The following is a 6919-nucleotide window of genomic DNA, read 5'->3' on the forward strand; positions in this document are numbered from 1 at the left end:
CTAGCAACATGCAGTCATTTTTCAGTCCAGCCTTTAACTGGGCAGAGAGGTCACTACTGAGCAATCTCTAATCCATGCAAAAGGGGTATGTATTCTTGGCAGCACTTCAAATACATGCTGACCTGAAGAGTAGACTAGAGACAAGAGGTTAAACAGTTTGGAGTTTGGTGTGCTGAATACATGGTATAATAAACCAGCTCTTTTTTACCTTCTTTGAATTTCTAACTGTATCTCCCTTACAGATCTTGACAATAAGTGTCATATGTTTTACTGTAGTAGATATTACTCACAAAAGCAAATATGTTTCCAAAGGATTGAATTTCTTGCCATGGGAGGCAACACAAATAATTTGGGGTTAAATACAAAGATCTGAAAGAAAGCTCTCTTGTTAAAGTAAATACAAACTCACTGCTTTGCATTCCATTTAGAAGGTTCATGAATATCTTTGTTTTCCGTAACCTTGCACGTTATTGAAAAAGATCTTTCATTTGCTTCACTCTTTGCAATTTCCTTAGATATTCTGTTTCCTTGCATCTGCAGAAACAGAGCTGTTTTTTGTGTGCTTGACAAACCATCAACATCTGCATGTGAAAGATTTCAAAGAGAGAAGCAACAGTAAAAAAATGAGAAGATAGGAGCCTTTTGTAATCATTTTTCCTTTGATTTTAAGACATTTGTGTAATAGGATGTATCCAACAGTGAATTTTTCTGAAAATATATTTAAACTGAGGAAATTCAGATTTGATTTGTTGACATTAGGGAACAAACTCAGTGAAAGAACCAGTCTGTCTTTTTCAGAAACTGCCTCGGACTAAAGCTGTGTGCTCCTCACACGTGTATATTTGTATTTTCACAGAAGAATCAGGTGGGAGATTGGTCTTGATTTGAGAGCACGAAACAAAGATACAGAATTGTGCAGGATTGATACCTACTAGAGGTCATAACTGGAGGGTTGCCAACACACTGTGTTACTGGCACATTCCAGTAGCTACTCAAGGTCATGCTGCAAAGAGTGGGGAGTGCTGAAAGGAACCATGAGCATCCAGGCATCCTTTCTGCTTTCCCACACAAAACAGTTCGTAAGTCTGTTCTGTGCCTTCATTTCTTGATGACAAGTGCCAGGTTTTATCAAATAAAGGAAGGGAAAGCCTAAACCCCATCCTTATGAACTGAAACAAACTTTCTCCCAGTTTGTTCATGCAAGCCAGGTGCTTCTGACTGAAATTTGCTTTATACAAAATAAGTGACAGGAGCAGTTGCCACATGCTGGTGCCTTCCCCAGGTGGGAGGAGTTGCTCCCCATGGAGCTCCTCCTCGAATTTGCTGTTGCTCAGAGGAATCAAAATCCACTGCTTATAATACTCTGTCTTTTCCCCAAAGACCTGGACACTTTTGGATGCTGTCTCTGCCAAATAACTAGCATTGCTTTCAAGAAATAAAGGATGTTGCTTATCTGTTCTCATTACCAAGTGTGGGATCTGGGGAGTGCCAGAACTGGGCTACCAGACCCTGTGTCCCCTCAGGATTGGGGAGGGCTGAGCTTTCCTACCACACAGGCTCTTAAAAATAAAAGAGGGCCCAATAAGCATTCTTCTTAGCCCATCTGCGGAGAGAAAACTGTCAGCTACTCATGACCTACTTCAGATCACAGGGTTTGTGAAATACCATTTTGCCACTGTTGTTATGATTCTAGATAAATTCTACAACGTTTACCTTAGTGTTAGTGTTTGCTATAACTACAGATAGTTGGTCTTCTTCAGCTGAAGGGGTAGATCCTGAGCTAGCTGTCAGTGTAGACAAGTGAGGGTGAAGTACAGCAGGGAAGAAACCTATAGATGAGCCTGAGATGTTTTTAGTGAAGACAAACTCCATGCCTTGGGCTGCACTTGGGAGCAGTAGGAGTGACTCACCCTCTTCCCTAAATTGTACCACAACATGGAGCATGCAGTAGACATTAGCAAGCTCCCAGTTATTCCAGAAGTTAGTATGCTGTGCCAACTCATTACTTCCTAAATAGCTCCAGTGTCAGTGCTAGAGTGGTGACTTAACTGACTGCTGACATTCACTACAAGGTCACTAAGCTAAGTCTATACTTAGGAACACTTTGGTGCTGCAAATGACATGGAAGTGATTTCATCGACACCCATTTTCATGAGGATAAGAGGAACAGAGAATAGCTGGATTTTCTATGCAAGTGGTTATAAGCAGTGTATTTCTTCTTTGCTCTCCTTCCCTAGGGAGGACTTGAATGTAAGTCAAAAAATGAACAAAGGGAAAAGCTTCTTCACTATGAGGGTGGCCAAGCACTGGCACAGGTTGCCCAGAAAGGTTCTGAAGTTTCCATTCTTGGAGATCAAAACATGGTCCTTCTGAACATGGTCCTAAGCAACTGACTCTTCAGCAGGGTGTTTGGACCAGATGACCTCCAGAGGTTCCTTCCCACCTCAGCCATACTGTGACTCTATGACTTTTTCTAGTTTGGCTCCAGTCATGACAGACATTCCAATACTTGAATGCCTTGTTTCTGACAATCCTTTCTATAGGTCTGACCTACAGGTCTGACCAACATGAACAACAACGGTAGAAAACACAATTAATATTCAGCTCACTAACTAAAACCTGGAGAGGAGTCTCAGGAAAGCAAACACTAAAGACAACAACCAGAAAAGAATTGAATAACAACGGTAAAAGTGAACATTCCTGCATTTTTTTCCTAAGGAATGTAGCATGCCTCTACTGATGACTGCAGCAAATGTGCAGCATTTCTCACTGCAGAGAGCTCTTCTTGGCTTGCACAGCTCTCTCTACAGTCCCCATATTACAATTGGATTCTTCCCTCCCAGTGCTCACTGAAGTGGGTCTTCCTGAAGAGGCCCAGTGCCTATGGTCAGATGACAAAGATGTGTACAGCTCCACTTGACAGCCTTGGACTTTCAGCATCTTCATCTTGAACTCCTAAATTCAAAAGGTAATTCTCATCCCCCCCGCCCCAACAGTGTTAGCACATCAGCAAGTAACTTATTTCTAACTGCATTGCCCTCGCCTCCTGCTGCTATAAATCTCTGTCTTCCTAAAGCGCTAAGCATTTTAGAAATACTTCTTGCAACCCCTGTGTACCAAGCAAAATCATGGAGGCTACCAGTACCATGTTCAAAGCCATGGTCACATTTGACAAAATATTTCAGAGTAGAGTAGGACACTGAAATCAGGATCTTTTAAAGAAAGGTTTTTAGTTTATTACTTTCATGGATAAGTAGCTTAGCATTTTCCTCCACACCTTCCATGGGCCAGCTGGTCTCTTTACTGAGGACAAGAGTCCTGGAGCTGCCTGGTGCCCAGCTACAAGAACCTCTGTTCCCCTCTGTCCATGACACCAAAGGGCCATGTTTGGTTCCAGCCGGCCCTCACTGATAGTCTATCAAAAACATCAAAAGACAAATTATCCTCAACTGACCTGCAGATGTGGATAGGAGACTCCGTACAACAATAAAGATAAATATCTCAGCTGTCATTTAAGGGGAAATGGCACATGGTTCTTCAAGTCTGATGATTCAGACATAATAATCTCCCAGCGATTAGGAAGACAGAGGCAAATAAATTGGGGGCAAAGGGGAAAGAAAGAAAATTGAAAGCAGATAAACTCTCTATTACCTTCCATTTTACCCCCAAATCTGTCTTGACCCATGTCTAAAAAAGCAAAGGAACCAGTCACGATTTGTTACTAGCAAGGCAGCACAGGACTGGCAAGTGTGTCTGCACGCATGTACGCTCTGTTTTAAGCAGAGGTGGTAAGAAGCCATTAAAGTGTCAGTTTGTTCCATATTTCACTTTGTTCTTCTGGCTCAGGTCAGGTACATCCCTAATGCACAGTGGATCAAACCACATGGTAGTCATGGATCTCCTGCAACGCTGGAGTGGACTGGCCCAGGCACACTGGCTGCCTGCACCTCCATCTCTGCTCTATCATAGTGTGGGACTGGGATTCAGCATAGATGGGAGCATAGCCCTCCCCACACAGTTGTTGTCCAGGATTTCCTTATCATTTTCCAGCCCAGAAAGCAGTGGATTTTGTTGTTTGGTGTTTTTTTTCTTTGACCTACACCCATCTTCAGTCAACAACAAGCTCATCCAGTCTGTGTTGTGACAGGGAAGGTGAGCTGCCCAGGCTTTCACAGTCCCAGCTGTGTGGGGTTTTATAGAACAAGCTCCAAATATGAGGTTTCACTATTTAAAAATCATAAAAATTGGGTGGTAGCTATTCCTCTGATAGAGGTATTTGCAGTAAGTTTGTGGGGAGTAACTGCAGGACTCTGTAGTTACTCACTTCATTAGGTCTTAATTGTAACGATTGCAAGGTGCAACCCCAGCACCATAATCAGATCCCGAGGTGACAGAGGCACAGATAATTGTAATGAGCCTTCCTCTGAAATGAAAGGCCTGCAGTTTTCTCCCCAGATGCTAATGGCACAAAGCAGAGTCAGAAAATGCTGTCAGCAGGAACCAAGAGAAGCTAGGGATTCAAGGAGACCCCTGGGCTTCAGAGTTTGCAAACAAATAGTAGGCAGATGCCATTAACCAGGGTTGCTGTTTTAAATTCTGTTTCCTCTTTCTATTTCTAGCTTGCTCTCAGAAGCATCCCAAGTAAACCTGGCCTCATCAGTACTTTCATTTCCGTAAAACTCTGGCAAAACCTATTTCCATACTGGCAAGACCAGAAAGAAAGAAATGGAAGACAATGATTGATCAACATGCAGAGAGCAGTGCTGCTCCCTCCTTCTGTGTGCCAGCTCAGGCTCCATCCACACTGACCCCACCAGTGCTGGGTGGTGAGTACTTTCTTGACCCACTGGCCTTTCATTCATAGGACCAAAATGGAGGATTAACTGTCAGGGCACACCTACAGCTGGAGGATGAGTCAGCCCCAAGGGGCTGCTGAGTCAGAAGAACTGAAACAGCCACTGAAGATGGAAAATGAGCATTCTTGTATGACCCAGTGCTAATGTCCAAGCAGGAAATAGAAATGAACTTTAGAATAGAAGTCAACAATTGCAAATGAATAAAGATGGGAGCAATGCTACCAGAAGCCCTTCATTCCGGTGATGTCATGGTTCCCAAATGCCCTTCAGAAATGCAAATTGCCTACAATGTAATAAAAAGGGCATTTTCTAGAGTGTGCAGAGCTTGCATAGTTTAATTAAGCATAAACTAGGGTGACTCTTGAAAGGAAAATGATGTGGATTGCATTCTCTGAGTGACCTTGGAAAGGCACTTATATACTTTCTCTACACAGCAATTAAGTAAACTCACACTTCATATGCTGTCACTCCTATTCCTTTCCTTTATTTAGAAAGATATTTTTTGTTCTCTCTGATTCCCTGATCTCACATTGATTTATCTCTGTGCTTAGAAAATGTGATTTGTTTCCCTCAAGGTAACTAAGCATTTGTCTACAGACTCACCATCTCTAGTTTTCTAATCTCTACTTCAATATTACTTATATTAAACTTCTGGCACCTGCTTTCCTTGCTTTCCACCGAATTCCACCTAGGCTACCTCACTGACATAGCAAAACTGGAAAAAGGAGATGCCTATAGAAATTTCTATCCAGTCTTCCCAAAACCAGTGTAATGGCCTTCTATGATGGAGTGACTGTATCAATGGACAAGGGAAGGGCTACAGATGTCATCTGCCTGGACTTCTGCCCTTGACATGCTCCCCCACACCATCCTTCTCTCTAAATTAGAGAGAGATTGATTTGATAGGTGGATTTTTCGGTGGATGAGGAACTGGTTCGGTGATCGCATCCAGAGGGTAGTGGTCAATGACTCAATGTCTGGATGGAGATCAGTGACAAGTGGTGTCCCCCAGGAATCTATATTGGGACCAGTGTTATTTAGTATCTTCAGTGATGACATAGACAAAGCCATCGACTGCACCCTCAGCAAATTTGGTGAGGACACCAAGGTGAGTTGTGCACTTGACACAACTGAAGGATGGGATGTCATCTGTAGGGACCTGAACAAGCTCAAGAAGTGGGCCCAGGGGAATCCCATGGGGTTCAGCAAGATCAAGTGCAAGGTGCTGAACTTGGGTCATGGCAACCCCTGGAATCAATACAGGCTGTGGGATGAAGAGAATGAGAGCAGCCTTGCAGAGAAGGACTTGGGGACACTGGAGGATAAAAAGCTGGACATGAGCCAACAGTGTGTGCTTGCAACCCAATTGTATTCTTGGCTTCATCAAAGGAAATGTGACCAGCAGGTTGAGGAAGCTGATTCTCTGCTCTGGTGAGACCCCACCAGCTCTGTGGTTCCCAGAACAGGAAGGATATTGACCTGTTGGAGTGAGTCCAAAGGAGGGCCACAAAAATCATCAAAGGGCTAGAGAACCTTTCCTATGAAGACAGTGAGAGAGTTGGGGTCGTGCAGTCTGGAGAAGAGAAGGCTCCAGGGAGACCTCACTGTGTCCTTTCAGTACTTCAAGGGGGGCCTATAAGAAAGATGGGGACGTCTTGTAGCAACAGGAGCAACAGGACAAGGGGTAATGGTCCTAAACTAAAGGAGTTTAAATTCAGAGTAGATGGAAGAAATTTTTTAAGAGAATGGTGGTGAAACACTGGAACAGGTTGCCCAGAGAGATGGTGGATGCCCCATCCCTGGAAACATTCACTGTCAGGTTGGACAGGGCTCTGAGTAACTTGATGTAGTTGAAGATGTCCCTTCTCATGGTGGGGGTGTTGGACGACTCATCACAGAGCTGTGGGGCAAGAATGGCAATGGCTTATGAGCAAATCAGTATTGGGAGACAGATAAGTTTTTTTAGTTGTCATTTGAAATGCTTTCACAGTATCAGTTTCTTATTTTGTGGAGGATTTAACATCATTGTAGCCAGCTGGTTTTTGTCAGATTTTGAAGATCAG

This window comes from Empidonax traillii, unplaced genomic scaffold, assembly GCF_003031625.1.
Source record: "Empidonax traillii isolate 1590-97213 ecotype Southwest subspecies unplaced genomic scaffold, ASM303162v1 scaffold125:size1524877, whole genome shotgun sequence".
NCBI lineage: Eukaryota > Metazoa > Chordata > Aves > Passeriformes > Tyrannidae > Empidonax > Empidonax traillii.